This window comes from Montipora foliosa, chromosome 11, assembly GCF_036669935.1.
Source record: "Montipora foliosa isolate CH-2021 chromosome 11, ASM3666993v2, whole genome shotgun sequence".
NCBI classification, from domain to species: Eukaryota; Metazoa; Cnidaria; class Anthozoa; order Scleractinia; family Acroporidae; genus Montipora; species Montipora foliosa.
Genome location: NC_090879.1, coordinates 41,453,546 through 41,472,039, shown reverse-complemented (window position 1 = coordinate 41,472,039; position 18,494 = coordinate 41,453,546). Strand labels below are relative to the sequence as shown.

General features: G+C 40.5%; 1 long non-coding RNA gene across 1 annotated transcript; it reads left to right on the top strand.

The window, feature by feature from the left end:
* The first annotated feature begins 2,000 nt into the window (after positions 1–2,000).
* On the top strand, positions 2,001–8,848 carry LOC137975630 (uncharacterized). Its single transcript, XR_011117607.1, has 2 exons — positions 2,001–2,288; positions 7,199–8,848. It is a non-coding gene; the product is annotated as an uncharacterized lncRNA (long non-coding RNA).
* The last annotated feature ends 9,646 nt before the right edge of the window (positions 8,849–18,494 follow it).

Sequence of the window (18,494 nt, the reverse complement as noted above, 5' to 3'; positions counted from 1 at the left end):
TACGCTGAGTTTCGACAAATTACAACCTAGCCTACCGTAGTCTATTTTCATTTCTTTGTAATCCGCCATGAGTCGACTAGTAGAAACCAGTTTTAAAGTAGCAAGCGTTCCCCACTAATTGGAGTCATTAAGCTACTTCTGCTACTTTGTTAAATTTTATCGGTAACGTTGTCGTTGAAGAGTTTTGTTGGGCCATTTCCTGTGCCGCCTGCTTCTCAATTTTTAATGTGTATTTCATTTCTTCACTAGTCGCTTGGATAAAATATATTTTCTAATTTTAAGGCGTTTGTTTAGTTTGCTATTAGAAGCACACTAAATGGGTTGGCAAAGCAGTTAGCCAGGTCATGCAATTGCCGCAAACAAATCTACAGGATTACTGGTAGCAATAAATAAATTTACGGACAAGTACAAGTTGTGTTTAATGAAGTTTGAGTCATTTGTTACGGTCTACTGCTTTTGTATGAAACACAAGAGAACATTGTGATCATCGAAACCAATGTAGTCATTTTGCAATTGATTTTGGTTTGAACCCACAAAGATTTTAACAGTTCTCTGTACGAACTCAATCGTTCGTTACGGAAAGATGTTGTCACGTGCAAATACCGGAAGGGATCAGTATTCAATAGTTCCCTCATTACGCAAGAGGTGGTCCAACTCCTACAATGTCGAACATTTAGACCATCCTTCTTCCAATTTGGAGGAATGGCGGGCATATAAACATGGAGCTCAGATTCCTCATTTACTTGGAGGGAAGGGGTGGGGGGATCTAATTTCCCGTTTTTTTCTGTCCAAGGTTGTCGGTCATACCGTTCAATTCTTTGGCCTTCTTTCAAATTGTCTCGCTAAATATGGTGCTCAGTTTGCTATAAATCCAATGGTATCAATTCAAAGACTGTTCCGTTCAAGAAATTCGACTCCACGGTACGCGAGAAAACTCGTTCCTGTTAGAGTTAAATGCTCTTCCATGGTCAAAATGCAGCTTACAAGAGCCTCAAATAATTTATATCTCACGTAAGCTTCCGAAATCAAACTTTTTTCTCAAAATGCGCCCTTTTCTCAGACTCGAAATTGCGTAGTATATTCTTATGATGACGTCAAATTTAGCGAAATGCAAGATCTCTACCTTCGATCTGTAATTTACTGTTCCGGCCTTACATATTTAGATGACTTTATCTACTCACAAGAAACTCCAAAAAAATACAAACATACACATATTACTGGTGGGACAAGGACGAAAATTGGTAACTTATGCCCCGGAAGTAGCCCCAATGAATCGTTTGAAATTAACCATCAATCGCAGCAGAACATCAGCTCGCGAAAGTAACAAATCAGTGGTACCGAATGTGGTTGATTATTTGGAGTAACTGCAGCGTTCTCATTTTTGCGAAAATCCTAGAGTAGAAGCCTTGAGGAAAAAGCAGGCAGGTTGGGGAACCTTCACGAACGTTTTCCTTTCCGGAAGTGTCGTGATAATTCTATGCAGTTCTTTCAAGCTTGGTCCAAAGCATATGTCTGCGTCAAATAATCCTTTTGACCGCGTCAACGATTTTCAGCGTATGCAAGTCAGTGGCATTTTGAGAGTTTTGTAGATCAGTGAAATTGCATTGTTTGAAACGTCCAGGCACTTCCGACGAATTGGCTACTGGGGATGTGTCGCTGGATGGGGTCGCATTTTCACGACTGGATTGACCATAATTGGGTTGCATTTTCAACAGAGTTGCCGACAGAGTTACTAGAATGGAGTCTCAAATTGTCGGGATTTTGGGGGTAAGAAAATTCTGGCTAGTGGCCGGGGATTTAAAAATGAAAAGATTCATACCCAGCGAAAATTGACCTAAGTAACCACCCCGGGAGGTGCGGTTTGCCTAACGAGGACGTGCCTCAATAAACGCCTCTTTCCTCATGAAATATTTTCAGTTACGGACAATTATTTATTGTCTTCCTTTGGGAAAAAAGCGGCGTAGTCTTTCACAAGGCCCTTTGATCTTCGGCACGTTATTATCATGTGATGGCTGGTGCCGGTTGTCGACTCATTTGTCTGTGAGCACAATGAGCTTTACCAATTAGTCCTTGTTTTTGGGTAGCCCCAGCGTCAGTTTGTTCTATAAAAAATAATACTTTTTTAGTTATTACTTATTTGGAAGAACCGTAAACGAATGTCACTGTATATGGCATAAATATTGGCGTAGATTGGATCGTTTGGACCAAGACACCTTTTGCTGATAAATCCTAGCTGCTGGTGCCGTAGTTATACTAGACATAACTTCATAGCTCGTCCAGTGATGTGGGTAGGTGTTTTCGCAGTAATCAAGAAGTCAAGGTGTAGTTGTCCTTCCATCTGTTTTCGTCGCTTAACTAAGCTTTTGGTAGGCGATTGGCCAGAGAGGATTGTTTCTTTGAGAGGCACCTCCGATGATGTTCAAGCATTTGTTGTTCGGCTTTGCCTACAAAAACCGATTGCTGTTGTATTTAAAAATTTTTACTGCTTGGGAAGACCCTAATTAAGGATGATAGTGCAAAACAAAGCCGTATTGAAACTAAAGTGTTTCAACTTTCAAATAAGAGTGATGAAGATAACAAGGGGGTATTCTCCGCGTAGACTACATCAACTACTTGAAAATTTAACTAAAATAAATGCGCGATTAGTGTATCAAGGTCCAAGCTTTACCTTTCTATATTTCCGTTTCGCACTGAAATGTGAACCCTTTGATTTAAAATACTCGCTGGCCTTGTTCGGGTCTAAGTGTTACCTTGATATGAATGCCTATCGTAACTTTAAAACCGACAGAAGCGTTATTTGGCTTTCTGCAGTCAATGACAGTGAGTAACGGAGTTTTTGCCGATTGATACGGAAGGCCTTTGCTTTCAAAACTGACCGAGTTATATTCAAGTAATGATTATCTTAAGGTGGCTTCATCAGGTACTATGTATGATACGTAGGTGATTTCGCGAATAATTTTGTCTCGGCCAAAAAAAGGGTATAGTATATTGCCAGGGAATAACTTCTCATTAGCAGAGCCGGGCTTCGAAATTAGCCGCGCTGATAACATGGCAGCTGACTTTGCTGAAAGGCCGGTTACCTGAAAAAGCAGAATAAAGAATTTAAACAGATGACAATCAGGTAAACGTCTAGGTATCATTCGTCATCGGAGGACAAAGAAAACTAAACCACCAAAATTTAACATTCATCCGTTTTCATGAGTAAATCTTGCAGGCATGGAAGAAAATGTCAAAGATGTTAACTAAATCACTCTAGTTTGCCAGAGGATTCGTTTGATCTGAGGAATACGAAAGGATTCATAAAAAATAAAGACCTGTAAAAGTTGGAATTTTCGAACTGGGTAAGATGAGTTACTGTAGCCTTCGAGTTTAGAATCGATGGTTACTTACTATTGGGACAGATTGCAGGGAGTTCTCGTCGTTTTATGGGGTATGTTTGTTGCAGCATGTTTTTCTCTTTCTTACGGGGCTTAATAATTTCAGAATCTTTTCTCGAGGGAGACCTCTCTAACTCGGCCCAAAGAGAAGGTAGTGACAAGACCAGCGTGGTTCTTGTGACTACTGAATATCAAACTCTACTATTGTTGACCGCATGAGCAATCATGTTTGCCTTTTGTTCCTGGCGTAAAGAGATTTCATCGTTATCTCGTGTTCATCGAAGAACATAAACGGGAAGCCGCCAAGGTGTTGCCCTATCGTCTGAACTTTGCAAAGTCTGACTGGGGCTTACGTTTCAATTAACAATGAATCAGTCGACTAGTTGGTTAGTAATGGTGTCATAATTTACTTCTTTTTAAACTACTGGTTTCAAATAGAATAACCAAAATTACTCACTAAAATTGGCTTGGCACAATCGAAAGGTAAACCATGCCTGTCTGCAGTCGTGCTTTCTCGGTTTTTTCAATAAATACGTATTTGGCTTTTCTGAACTTCAACTGGACGCCTTTTGAACCGACTTTCAATGCCAATATTCTACCATCATGGCTCATTGCATTTTTGCTTGTCATTTACGTTTTTCGGGTAGAAGCAAACACGCACATGACTGAAATACAATAATTTTTAGTTGTTGAAGGAGAGAAGCAAGTCAATATAGTGATTATGCATGCAGCTTTGTTCAGTCGGTAGGAACACATGACTGTGTCTTTAGTCTTTAGGAGACCTCGCTCGGTACAGGTGTGAGTCTAGTTATTTCATTTCACTGAAGGGGCTGATTGCATGGAAGGGGGGTAGATCTTAACACTGGAGAGATCCGAGAGAGCGCAACAATTTTTCGCTTTGTTCACATGCAGAAATGTCGTTTGGCTTTACATCTTACTTGGCAGAAGAGCCTACCATATTCGTTATGCACTTAGTGCTACGATCTCTCGAAGGAAATTTGTTTACGCAGGAGGATCAGCTCTCCGCTAGAAGAATCCTATCGCTGGGAAGATCTTAGCACCAGGGCCAAGTAAAACTTTTTGCCTCAGTGTAACTGAATACCAAAAATCCGCAACGATGATCCACTCTCTCTGATCGCCTCTTAATTTAAATCTTCAAGATCTTTCATGCACTATGTAAACAGTCCTCAAGGTGTACATTTGTGTTCATTTATCAGTTCTGCCAAAACCATTGCAGCGATATCATCATATATATCTTTATTTACCTCGGATTTTAGAGTAGCTTGGTGTAGCTAATATCTTCGAGCATTTACCCTCCCAACCATGATACACCACAGAGGACAGACCACAATACCGGGAACTCCATGTCCTACGCCTGAGCCCAATTATGAAGAGCTTATAGTCACTTCAAAAGAGTGGACCAGATATCAGCGTGGAATCGTGAATTCTTCTCAACGTTCGCTGTTTATTACCTGGAGACGTCTGTCAAACTTGCGCTATATTTTAATTTCTTGCCGTCCAATGGCTGTTAGTCTTAGTCTGTTAGATCAAGCCCTGTTCACTTGAAAGTCTCATCGGACGAGCGAGTCTTTAATTTTTGAAACTGAGGGATTTAAAAATAAGGCAAAACAATGAAGAGGACAAAGGAGGACAGGTTACAACTGGCGTTTGACTGGTGTAGTATGCTTCAACAAACGCTCGTTTGTAATAATCTCACTAAGCATTGGGACAGTAAGGATTAGTAAAACTCTCGTAAAAGAAGACATACTTAATACTCACTCAAAGATTGCGCTCGTGTCTCCTTTTTTTTTTTTTTTTTTTAAGGTGGTTAAATTATTTTGGGGGTCAATGTGGTACCCGAATTTATTCTAAACGTCACATTTTATAAAAATGGTGAGAAAACTGGTCACTTGTTGTTATGATGTGGGAGAAGCTTAAGTGCAGTTGCGTTACTACGCTGAATCAACTTGGTTGATTGGGGAAAAAATGGCTGTTTGGTTTGAACCCTTTGAGAAGCAGAAAGACATTCAATGGAGGTCTTTGTAATTGATTGTCAAGTACAGTCATTTCTCGATCATATTGTTTTGGTATAGGGGAAACTGAAGTGCCACATGGCTGGCCCGGTACCTTGAAAATTGTCAATTAAATTTACGCCACACGTACAAAAAGCAACATTGTTAAACATTGCAGGTTTGTTTTAGCTGCTTGAAAGATTGTGACACCACCAGTCTCGCTGATGTTGCTGTTTGAAAGAATTTGACATCTCCGCTTGTGGGTTTTTGCATGGAGCTTCCACTGTTTAAGAAGAAAATCGATGCAAGTGTTGGTTCTCTTTAACCCCAAAATCTAATGGAAGTTCTTTGCAATTTGTATGATTTTGCTGAAAAGGATTTTCTAAGTGAAAAATCAGGAGATGATAGCGAATGGAATATTAACCGTATTTAATAGGACTGCACTAAATTGTCATTTTATAAAACCGCAACCAGCAGAAAGCCAACATCGTGTGGCAGAGTAATTCAAGTGAGTGTTTTCGGAGTAACTGTACTGTTTTGAGACTGCAGGAAATGCTTTTGCTCTGTAAAAGAAACAATTCGGTGAGTTTGTAGTCTATACATTTCCTTCACTCGAAATTATTAGTTTACCCCGCAAAACAAACGCAAAACGCGGTTGGCTTGGTCGAAACAATGGTGACTGATGAGAATCATTTGTGCATTAGGTTAGAACTGGGGTTAGGATTTATTGAGAAGGATATCGTAACTTATTATATTTTTGTTTGTTGTGCCGTAAATAATGAAGACCGAGATCTGTGCTATCCACCATAAGTTTCAAAGATTTGGAAAGCATGGTTGGCGTAGAGTTGAGAGAAGTATCGGCGTTCTACCAGTGTAGCCCGGGAGTAGATCCCGGGGTCGGCGTCATATGTGATTTGAGTTTGTTGACTCTCCACTTTGCTTGAAGAGGTTTCTTCTTCGGGTACTCCCTTGTCCCCTTCTTATCCAAAACCAACATTATACTTGATTTGATCTACCAAAGATGACTTGTAATCTCTCCGATTGGTAGAGCACTTGTGATCCACTATGTATCCTTGAGACTCTCAAAAATTCGTCATCATAATCGTCATAATTATGACAATATTTTTTGTGAACTAACTTTATTAATTTCTCAAATTATACATAGAGGTGAAAGCAACAACTACTGCAAATAGTATACATTTATTTAGTGAACATCAGTAGCGCTGGTTTTGTGTGTGACTGTTCGATTTTTTTATTTAATGAGATTGACGCATGGTTTGGTTGCCTGAGTTGTTTTTATTACAATTCGTTGTCTCCCTTTACTAGCATTCTCCTGGTGGTCGCGTGGTCTCTGGGTACTTTTTCATTAATATTGGAAACAAATTCTATCCAATTCACGTATTCCCTACCAGTAATCTCAGTTGCCGAGCCATCTGGGAGATGGTCAAGAACGATTTCGTTACAATATGCATGGAATTTTTTTTTTTTTTTTTTTTCAGGTCTTTTTTGCTTCCACTTCAGTTGCTCTCTCAGCTTCGTTAAAATTCTCGTTTAGAGTCACCACAAAACTCAAGTTCAAAATGATATTCAGCTCCCAGAGAGCGTGATAGTTCAGCTCGTAGAGCAATGCAGCCAAAGCTAACCACCCTCTAGTTTCTGTAACGCGGTTTGTACAGCGGCGTCGATAGGAACGTTGGTAAACAGCTACTGTACGTCGAAAGACACCGTGATTTCGTTGTCTAGGATAGTAGGAAGAAGCACCTGTCCTCTGCTCTTGTCTCTAATGGTTACCCTTTTTCTTTCTTGCAGAAAATCACCAAGACCAGGAAATCGAGTAGCAGTGCTGAACCCACGATCGAGTACAAGTCTACTGCGGTTTTACTATATTTCAAAGGCCTATCCGAACAACTTCGCCGCTGCCTACAGCAACAAGGCATACGCGCTGTTTTCAAGTCGGAGAGTACATTAAGATCACATCTAGTACGACCGAAAGACGCTGTCGAGCCGACTAAACAAGATGGCGTGGTTTACAGGATTCCCTGTGAATGCGGTGAAGTATACATCGGCGAGACTGGAAGACCTATGCAAGATATAATCAAAGAGCATGAGCGAGACATCCGTTTCAGAACGCGCTAACAACACCGGACACAACCCACTTTGGAACAAAGTAAAGTTCATTGATCGTGATCCTCATTGGTACACACGCAGGGTCAAGGAGGCGATTCACATAAGACTTCACCCTAAAAACATCAACAGGGATAGTGGAAGCGTGGATGCCCACGATCAAGAAACACAACAACAGCAGAACCGTACAAATAGTGGAATAGAAATTTCGAAAGCATGGATGCCCAAGATCAAGAAACACAACAACAGCAGAACCGTACGACAGCGGACCGCCGAAGGAACCGTGACATACCGAACTAGCGAGGACCGAAATGCACCAATCACAGCGGAGCATCCTGCTTAAAAGGTTACGCGTAACCAGTCGACCTCATCGCCTGATGAAGACTAGCAGTATGCAGTCCAAACTTCGCGATCTACGTCACAAGTGACCACATTGTGAGACAAACGAGAATACTTTATTATTATTGTCCTTCACCACGATGAATAACAGCAACCTTTTTTACGACTTTGTATTGTATTGTTCCTCTCTCTCACTTTGGGCATCCTCTGGATCATTTTGTAAGCAGTCAGGCAGTCCTAAGGCGAACATGTGTTTAGGAGATCGAAACCATGTTAATAAGAACCCGTCGTTGTTGGCTAGGACATGTGTGTCGGATGGATGACGCCAGATCAGAGCGCCCAAACATCTTTTGTTTGGTGAACTTTCTGTTGACTGTCGCCCTGCCGGTCGACCAAAATTCCGCTTTAAAGACTCTGCTGGAAGAGCATTAAATATGAATTGTTACTGGGTTGCCTATGGGCAAACCCAGTTGAGGTCTGCGTTTAGTTTGTTTGTTTTCTTTTTTTTCTTTTTTTTTTTTTTTTTTTTTTTTCCGTGTCGGTAAAAGTCTTGCCTGTCACTCCCCTGGTAAGTGGTGTCTTTGTGTATAGAGCCTTCTGCGCGTATTTTCTTAGGATCGAGAGGGTAGTGGAACTGCGTAGATTTCTCAGGTGGACACAGTAGAATCATTAACTTAGCGTGCAATGGCGTCGAAAGTCATGCAACGCGAATGGCATTTAGTGGATCCTTAAACAAAATATACCCTTATGGAGCTCAATAATGGAAAGTCAGTTGGATAAACTAGGCAGGAATCTCAAAAGCGACGAGTACTGGACTTCGACAACAATCTATCGCCCGTCGAGACGAAATCAAAGTGAGCAGTATTTACCTGAAGTACATGGTAATTTGACACAATTGAGTTTCTTGTCTTCACGCACGCAATGAAATAGGAAGACGTTTTCGCCTCTAAGAGCAAATATGTTGTTTGTTTCAATAAAATTTTCGCTGGAAAAGGATTCTGTGGCATTTTCTGCCTTTGTGAATTATAATATGTTGTGTATTGAATTTTCGAGCTTAAGGTTCAAATGTGATATGGGAGAAGTTTTTTAGTATTGCTCTGTAAGCAGGAAGGGTTCACAGGCCTGTTGGAAGCGTGCTTGAGTTTCAACAAAATGAGGCCCAAAATCAGTGAAAACTTGTGACGCAGATGAATAATAAAGTAGCTGCTATTTCCAAAATTATGGAATTACCTGGTGATAAATAACGTCGTACGCGTCTTGGAGAGTAAATTTTGACTTTGCATAAACAAGAGTTGGGCGATTGTCATCTTTGTTTTGACTTCGCTCATTTCATTGTCAAACTTTATAACACTTGACAGAAAAAGAAACTGACAAAAACCCGGTATCCTGCCATCATTTGACACAGATGCTTCACTGTTTGGCGAGTAAACATGCCGCGGTAACTTAATCACGGCGCCCGCTGAATTCCGGCCATGTCACTTTCGATTTTGCAATTTACTTGAACGTAGCAAAAATCTCCCAAAATGTTTGTCGCTGATCGTAACTTTTTATATTCTATATTGACGGTTCAAAATTAATGTTGTTTTCCCGGGGGGCCTCCCCCCGGGGTTGTTTTCATGTCGTAAATATTTTATTCTCGATCGACCGTCCGGGAAACTTCCTTCTGCTCTTTCTGAAAACTGTGTATCAATATTTATTTGCTTTTTCATCAATATTTGTTTTGCATAAAGCAAGCTAACAGAATCTGTACCTTGCTGAGTTCGCATTTGTTAGCGTTAATAGTATTTTCGGTCAGATGTTTCTGTTTTTTATGAGGGGTTTATTGTTATGGTCTCCCATCGCAACACTAACCCCGCGAAACAGGGCTTGACTTCAGTGAGGTTTAGTATTACAAAGTTTTCGGATGCTCATAGGGCACACTTGTGGTGAAAAGAAGTTGTGAGGGAACTTGAAAATTATCAACATGTCAGCCCAGAAGCCAATGTTTCTCGCTTCTCTTTTATTTGTTATTCTTCAGAGACTGGAATGCTGTATTTCAATACCACACAATTCAGTGCTTTCTGATTTTCTGTAGCACGTACCACAGGCAAGCCAGTGTATGCTTCACAGAAGCATCTAGTTCTAAATAGCTGGCAATCCCATCAACTGAAGGCAAGAGTGTCGGAGTCTGATAGGCACTGTGATTTTTTTGCGAAAAAGAGAGTCATTGCTTACGAGAAGAAATGAACATTTCTCCCACATATGCACAAGTTTGTGCTTATGGGAGAAGTACTTTTTAGTACAATTATATAAGTGATTGTTGAAATTTCTCTGTGCTGATTGGTTGCACTCGAGGTGATTATTAGGTGATAATCACCTAAGCGGTTTTTTTCAAAATGGCCGCAAGCCTTTTTGTCAAGGTGATAGATGAAGGAATTATTCAACTCTCCTTTCGACGAATAATTGTTAAATAATATGCAAGCCAGAAATGGCAGCACTGAATAATAGAAAGGAACTGATATCGAGTTGCAGACGTTCAAGACGTTTTAACTGAACACTATTAGCGAGAAGCATGGAACTCTGAAAAACAGAAATCTCGGTTTGGTATGTAAGTAAGTAAGTAAGTAAGAACTTTATTTAGACACGGTGAATTCATCAGGCATAACAACACTACAAGCTATAATATATCTATCTAAAAGTATAAAATTTCACCGTAAATAAAGCTAAAATATTAAAATATGTCTTTATTATCCCCACCCCCGAAGAACTTAATAAACCTGCTTTACAAGAGTGCCGTGTATAAAGGGTCAAGCAAAAAAATTATGACAACCCCTTCGAAAACTATTGATAGTTTCTGCTTGCCGCAGTTCCAGGGAAGGTTATTCCAGATGATCTCACCATTGTACCTAAACATGTTTTTGAGGAAGTTAGTGCGGGGCAGAGGAATAACCAGTTTGTTCTCATTGTCCCTCAAATTATAAGATATTTCTTTGAGAAAAAAGAGAGCTAAGATAATTAGGAGCAAGGCCATGTAGCGACTTATAGACCATAACGGCCACTTGAATTTGACGTTGCGTATCTACCCTTTCCAGTCTAGCTATTCAAATAAGGGGCCAGAACTAGAATCGTAACTAGAAAAGGTTAGAATACGAGCCGCACGGTTTTGCAAAATTTGGAGCTTATTTGCCAAAGTAGCGCCACAATGATCCCAGACCTAACTGCAGTAATCAACATAAGGTTGAATCAAGGTGTTGTAAATAGACTGCAGCGTAGTCTGAGGAACAAAAGGCCGACAGCGCTTCAGGGCTCCAATGCCAGATGCATGCAAAGTTTTCTTAGATATCATATCTATATGGACATTCCATTTAAGATTATCGTCTATATGCACTCCCAACGATTTTACACAATTTACTTGCTTTATAGCGTTACCATCGATCGTGAGATTAGGGGATGTATTATACGTACCCAAGCTTTGCCGCGACCCAACTAACATGAACTCGGTTTTAGATTAATTTAGAGTCAATTTATTTGCAACGAGCCATTTATTGACGTTACTTGGGTCGCGATTCATAACATCATTGATAGTTTCAATGTTGCAGGCAACGGTTAAGTGAGTATCGTCGGCATACATACGTGCAAAAGCGTTGGAAAGGCAATTAGGGAGATCATTTATATAGAGAATAAACAACAATGGCCCTAATATAGTTCCCTGTGGAATACCACAAGTAAGAAATTCACTGTCTGAGAGCGAACCATTCACAAAGCATTTGGTTACAATTTTCTAGATGAGATTTAAACCAGTCGTATCCGATACCGTCAATGCCATATTCAAAGAGTTTAGATAGCAGAATTACGTGGTCAACGGTATCGAACGCCTTTTTAGGGTCAAGAAAGACCACCGTGTTCACACTACCCCTGTTAATGTTGTAGGCCCAATTATCAGTGGCTTCTAATAGGGCAGTGACGGTCGAATGGAGCGAACGAAAACCCGATTGATGACTGGTTAGTATATCATTTACAGTTAAATAATCGTAAATCTGATCGTAAATGATACGGTCAAAGACTTTAGCAACAACGGGGATAATGGAAATTGGTCTATAATTATTCATGTCGGAATGATCACCCTGTTTAAAAAGAGGGATAACTTTGGCGCACTTCCATTCCTGAGGGAAAACGCCTGATTTAATTGAAAATTTAAAAATAGAACACAAGGAACCAGCAATTAAATCAGCGCTTTCCCGAAGGAGTCTTGCAGAAATTAAATCTAGGCCTGTTGCCTTGGATTTACAAAGTTTAGATAGGAGCGAAAATACTTAAGAATAATTAGTTTCTCTCAATTCAAAACGGCTATCGGTTCTCGTAACATACTTTAGACGTGAAGGACCATTATCAGAATTGATCTCACTAGCGAGTTTAGGTCCAATAGAAGAAAAATGAGAATTGAAAGAATCGGCCAGCTCTAGAGAATCGCGGATGGCTTTGCCATTGTTTTTGATTTCCTTTACGGAACAATTAGTTGTTTTCCTGGACGTTAGCTCATTTATAATTCTCCAGGTCTGGCGTGAGTCACCTTCATTTGCATGAAGTGCGTTTTTATAGTACGATTCTTTGGCTTGCTTAATTTCGGTATTGACTGAATTACGGCAGCGTTTAAACGCTAGCGAGTCATTTGAATCATTAGAGTGTTTTTCTTCAAATGGGGTGTTATCCAAGGCGATTTTATTGCACGAGTATGCTTTTCACGAAGTGGTGCGTGCTTGTTAACGCATTCAAGGAATAATTGTTTCCATGCCGCCCACATTGAATTTGGATCAGTACAGCTTTCAATGTTACTCCAGTTTTATTGAGAAATATCATGGCGAAAGCTGGTTGAGTCGAAATTCTTAAATTTCCTATATTTGACGGTCGCGTGGCCATTTTTTGTTGACTCTATGGAAACTTTGCGAAAAGCGAAAACCAAGCTGTGATCACTAATGCCAATGTGTGACACCCCTGGACAGACAACCCTATCTGGAGTAGTTGTAAATATAAGATCAATCAGAGTCGAGGATTTGTCAGTAATTCTAGTATGTTCGGAAATTAGCTGGTGCAGTCCGTACACATCGGCAAGATTTGATAGAACAATAGCATTGTTGTCTAATTTAGGAGCGGCCATATTACATTAGGTCCTAATACATAAAATTCGACATTTTCAGAGTCTGGTTTACCAATAAGTTCTTCAAAAGGTCCAAAAATGTCAACTAAGGAATTGGGAGATCTGTACCAGGTTGTAACAACAAAGGGCTTAGATCTGGGCTTCCTAATTTCGATAGATAAACTCTCTATTAAATGGTTCAAATCAGTACGAACTGAATGGTTAATTTCTGAGCGAACATAAAAACAAACACCCCCTCCAGACCCGCCGTTGCAAAAGCGATCACTACGAGTAATTTCATATCCAGAAATCTTTAGTTCGTTATCGCTAACATTGCCGTCGAGTTTAGTCTCGTTAATAGCTAGTACATCAGTAATTCGTCGATGTGAGCAGTAAGACTGTTGATATTCAAAGCGGCTAATTTGAATCCCCGTTTAGAAGGAAGGAATTCATAAATATCTAGGTTTTCAAGGCCACAATCTAAATTGTGAAAATCAGTGAAAACCTCCACCTAGCTTGTCTACAAAATTATTAAACATTCTACTAGTACCTCTTTCACTTAGGTGAAGTCCTCCTTTGTTGAGACTAGAGTTGATGAATGTTGTTGTGGTGGATAAGCATCCAATTCTGTTGCTTGCAGAACTTGAGAAGTCTCTTGTTCACTTCAGCTACATCTCCACTAGACGTTTCATCAGATCTAGTTATGAGCTCAGATACCATTACTTGAGCGTGGGAATTGTTCTCAACTTCTCTTGCTAAATTGACAATGGAATCAGCAGTTTTCATGTGGAGCCAGTTTTCCAATGTCGTTCGTTCCAACATGTAAGACGATTTGGTCCGGCTTTTTACCGAGGGTTGGTTTCAAGTAGTGTGATATATGGCTTGTTGTAGCACCCGCAAACGATTTAACTACAACCCTCCGCCCAACTTTCTTCCCTACTTCCATCCATGTACATTCTTTAACATTGAATCGCCAATGATGACGGTCGTCGCTGGCTGAGATAATGGGGACCTTAAGATCTACGACGGCGACGTCGACGAAAACGTCACCTCAAAATAGAACTTTGCTCTAGTAAAAGTCTTTCGCGATTATTCCATCTCGTTCACGTCGTATAATGTGGGCGAAGTATCCTAAAAGTAAATCGGTACGAGCGGTTTCAAAGTTAAAATAGAGAATGAAGAGTTCTCTGTTGCATACTAACGTTATCGTCAAAACTTCAAATTTGGTGATTTCACCTCGTCGTTATGCAGAGGACCGCAAACATACTTGCTAAAATCCGTGCTGCACGTGCAGCACGATTATTTATATCATTGTTTTGTGGCGTTTTCGTCGACGTCGTCGTCGTAGATCTTAAGCTCGCTAATTCCTGGTTCTGGTTGACCAAAGCGTCGGCCTGATTGCGGCCGTTTGTTTTCTTTGTTTGCTTCGTCTTCGTTTTATTCTAAGATGTCGTTGGTTTCGAATCTTTCTGTACTTTCTGAGCCGGCTTTTGGTCACTCCTAGGAACTGGTTTGGTTTCATTCTTATGATATAGATCCTTACACACAATCTGAAGCGCCAATTTTAAAGAATCTCGTTCTTCGCAAACAATATCGCATTGCTTCTTTAGAGACAAGACCTCGGCTCTAAGAGCCGAATTTTCTTCCTTTAGTTTATCCAATGGCTGATTCGTCTTTATGATATCAATAGGGAGCTTTAGCAACGGCAACGGCGACGGCAACGAGAACGTCACAAATTTGCATATTTAGTAGGCAAAAACAATAGCTTTGCACGCTCTGCACGTGCGTTTTTCATTTTTGTCCATTTGGTTGCCGTCGTCAGCAAAACAACAACGTGAAATAGCCAAATTTGAGGTTTATGGAGGACGTCAGCACTTGTGAGGATAAATTTTCATTTTCTCCTCTAAATTAAGCTTGACTCATATCGGTTTCATTCTTGAGGGACTGCCAAACCATTGTCATGTTAAAAAGCTTGGAATAGTCTCGAAGTGATTACAATAATGGGAATTTATGTTTTGAGATGACGTTCTCGTTGCCGTTGCCGTCGTCATTGCTAAAGCTCCCTAATATCCCTTTTGAGCTCTAAATAAAGTGAATAACATTGGCAGTTAGTAGACTTATTGTCTAGGTACAATTAAAATGGACTGCAAGCTCGCACGTTTTTTTTTTTTTGTTTGTAAGCATAGACGACTTGTGATTGCGAAAGCGTACTTTGAATGCTGAAAATAAGTTTTATTGTTATTGAGAAAATTACCAGCCAGGGGGACGCAGCTCATATTGATAGATTGTTACTCACCAGGGAAGCCTACTGGACCGCACACTGACTATGCACACTTACAGTAATGCTCACGGTCGTAACAAAAGACGCGAATTCAAATCCAAAAATCGCGTCCGCTATAATACTTAATTAGCGCATCCCTATGTACCATGTAATTAAGTTCTTTGCAACGAATCGTGGTAATTTCGCCGTATGCGCATTCTTGCTGGTTACCTTTAACTTACTATTTATTCTTATTGTCTAGGTTTGTATTGTATTATGCAACTTCATTTACACTTTTTGCGTTTAGTATAAATTCTTGCAAGTTTGTAAGCCTATTAGGATTTTCAATTCTTTTTATCTTTTTATCTGTAAATAAGTAATAAGTTCCACATCTGAAGAAGGCCGAAGGCCGAAACGTCGTATTAAAGCCGGAGCAGTTAGAAGGTTGCTTCATGTTCATAGTTTTACACTTATCTAAAAATTCACATTGAAGCACTGTATCCTTCTTGGATTCTTCTACTGGGAGCTCATCGTTTGGTTACCATATTTATTCTGTATGCTGGCAACAGAGCAATCAGTGAAGATACTGGTTAGCCACGGGGTTCCCCGACAATGTTTAACATTCAGCCTGTGAATCTTCTTCGGATGATCCGATGTAGTCCTGTTCCTGAATGATAACACGCCGGGGAGCCCCGCGGCTAACAAATCACCTCTCTGATTGCTCTGTTTCCAGCAGAGTTGTCGTGATGGTGCAGTGGTTAGCACACCTGACATATAGCCCAGGGAACGCGGGTTCGATTCCCACTCACGGCATATGTGTTTTTCATTCAAAATGGATCAGTCAGTATTTCGTACTGACTCGTGACTACATCGTTGGATTTCCAGTTCTTCATTCTAAATATATAATAGTAGATTGAGGAGAGGAATCTGGACAACTGATTGCATGAGTGAAAACGTAGTTCGGCCGGGAATTGAACCCAGGTCTCCAGATTACTAGTCGGATGCCTTAACCACTCGGCCACTCGTGGTTGGTTTGGTGGCCACTCGGCCATGTGTGTTGAATTGTCTCCCTGGAGCCAGCCACAATAAGGCCAATATACAGCCACATTGCCAGCGTGGTTGGTTTGGTGGCCGAGTGCTTAAGGCATCCGACTAGTGACCTGGAGACCCGGGTTCAATTCCTGGTCGAACCACATTTTCACCCATGCAATCAGTTGTCCAGATTACTCTCCTCAATCTACTATTAATTACTTCTTAAGGGGATGGGACCGTGCATAGCCGATCAACTGGGGTGTAGTGGGGCGATCCTGATTTGCAGGCAATCAGTTGTCCAGATTCCTCCACCCACCCTCTTTGATTAAAATCAATGAAAAACGAAAGTCTTCCTTTTCTCTGCTTTTGCGCTACGCGTTTCACCGCTGTTGCAGCTCTTCAGGCGTAGCAAAGTGTGTTTTATATAGTGTTCGTACACTTCCCCATTTAGTGAAATGCTGAAGACATCATTTTCTTGACTGGAAACGGATTTTTAATGTAAGTCGTAATCAAGTGCTTGACTGGCTATCAATTCTGTCAAGGCCTATTTCTAGTAAATTTTCCTTAACCCGAAACATGTTGCTCGAACAAAGTTATTGGAAAGCACCTGCAGCACGAGTGGAAGCATCTCCGTCGTTCGGTTCAAATGATGATCTTGTTTTGCGGCTGCTGCTACCGGATAGTATGAATTACCAGGTGTGACATTGACTGGGTAAACTATCCTCATGCACAAAAATGTGGATTTTGAATTAACGAACAATTCTCTGTATTAACGAGAAGTTGCCAAATTCGAGTCAGCACTTGACGAGAAGTCTTTCTTTATTTTGTTTACACAGAACCGATGTATTTTATGCACTGGAAGTACTTCGTTTTGTCAACTACAGCTAAGGATGGCAAAGCTATAGGATACCAGTATAGTCATGAAGTTATAAAAGTGATTGTTACCTGCAGATCCGTGTTTTGTCAAAAGGAGATCTCGTTGAAAAGTAAAGGTTTTTTTACACAGAGACCACGCAACGGTAGACAATTCATAATAATTAACAATTATTCGATGAGCCCGCGTTGCATATGAGAGAACGTTCTTGATTCACGAATGGCATGGCTGGACTCGCAGAACTGGGTCGAGGACGCGGTTCACGCGCCAAATGCTAATCATAAGCAAACCAACGTGAAACCATCGCGAACGCCGACAGAATAAGCTAGAATAATTCAGTTGAAAATGTCTTTCAAAGATTTGCGGGAAGCTTTGTTGCTTTCTTACGAAGAAAACACCATTTCAGACGAAGAATTTCTATTTTTGCATGACGAATACTCTTCGAAGAACCCAGAATTTGAATACAGTGACTATGAGCGATTTGACCTTGACAAGTTGGGAGACGCCGAATGCAAGGCAAACTTTCGAGTAGAGAAAAGACATTTGCCCGCTTTAGCGGAAGCCTTACAGATTCCTGGGGTGTTCAAGACCAATCAGAGAAGTATTACTGGAGGCATGGAAGATACGGAGATATGATCCCGTTGTTTGGAAGACCGGTGCCCGTCATTTGTATGATCTCGAACCATGTTCTGGACTTTATTTACAGCAATCATTCCCAGTTAATTACTGAGTGGAATAATAGTCTTTTGAGTTCAAATCTTTTAGAAGTTTATGCCGATGCTGTTCACGAAAAAGGAGCCGCTCTGCAGAATTGTTTTAGATTCATTGATGGTACTGTTCGTCCTATAGCTAAACCTGGGGTAAACCACATAATCGTCTATAATGGGCACAAAAGAGTCCATTCGCTTAAGTTTCAGTCAGTTGTCATACTTAATGGAATGATTGCGCATCTCTATGGGCCAGTGGGTAAGTTTACCATTAATCATATCCTGTTCTAGAGTTAAATAAATACACCACAGTAAGCTAACGATAACAAAATGGTCTTCAATTTAATTCTTGCATGAATGAAAAGAGTATTTTGGGCCAACTTATGATGCGAAAGTTGGTATACCGTACACACGGTGCAATGTAGGTTCTTGACTTTTTACAAATCTGTTTTAATATATTGCGAGGTCAAGAACTGACTGAATTCAGATAGGTGTGGGAACAATAAACTATTACGTAATTTATTCCTGAAAATGAATGAAATTATTTTTTATTCTTTCAGAGGGTAAACGCCACGCCACGAGCGGGTCGATGAGGTCGACTGAGAGCTGAAGCGGGCGAAGATTCTGTTGATGATATTTATACCACAAACTCAAGC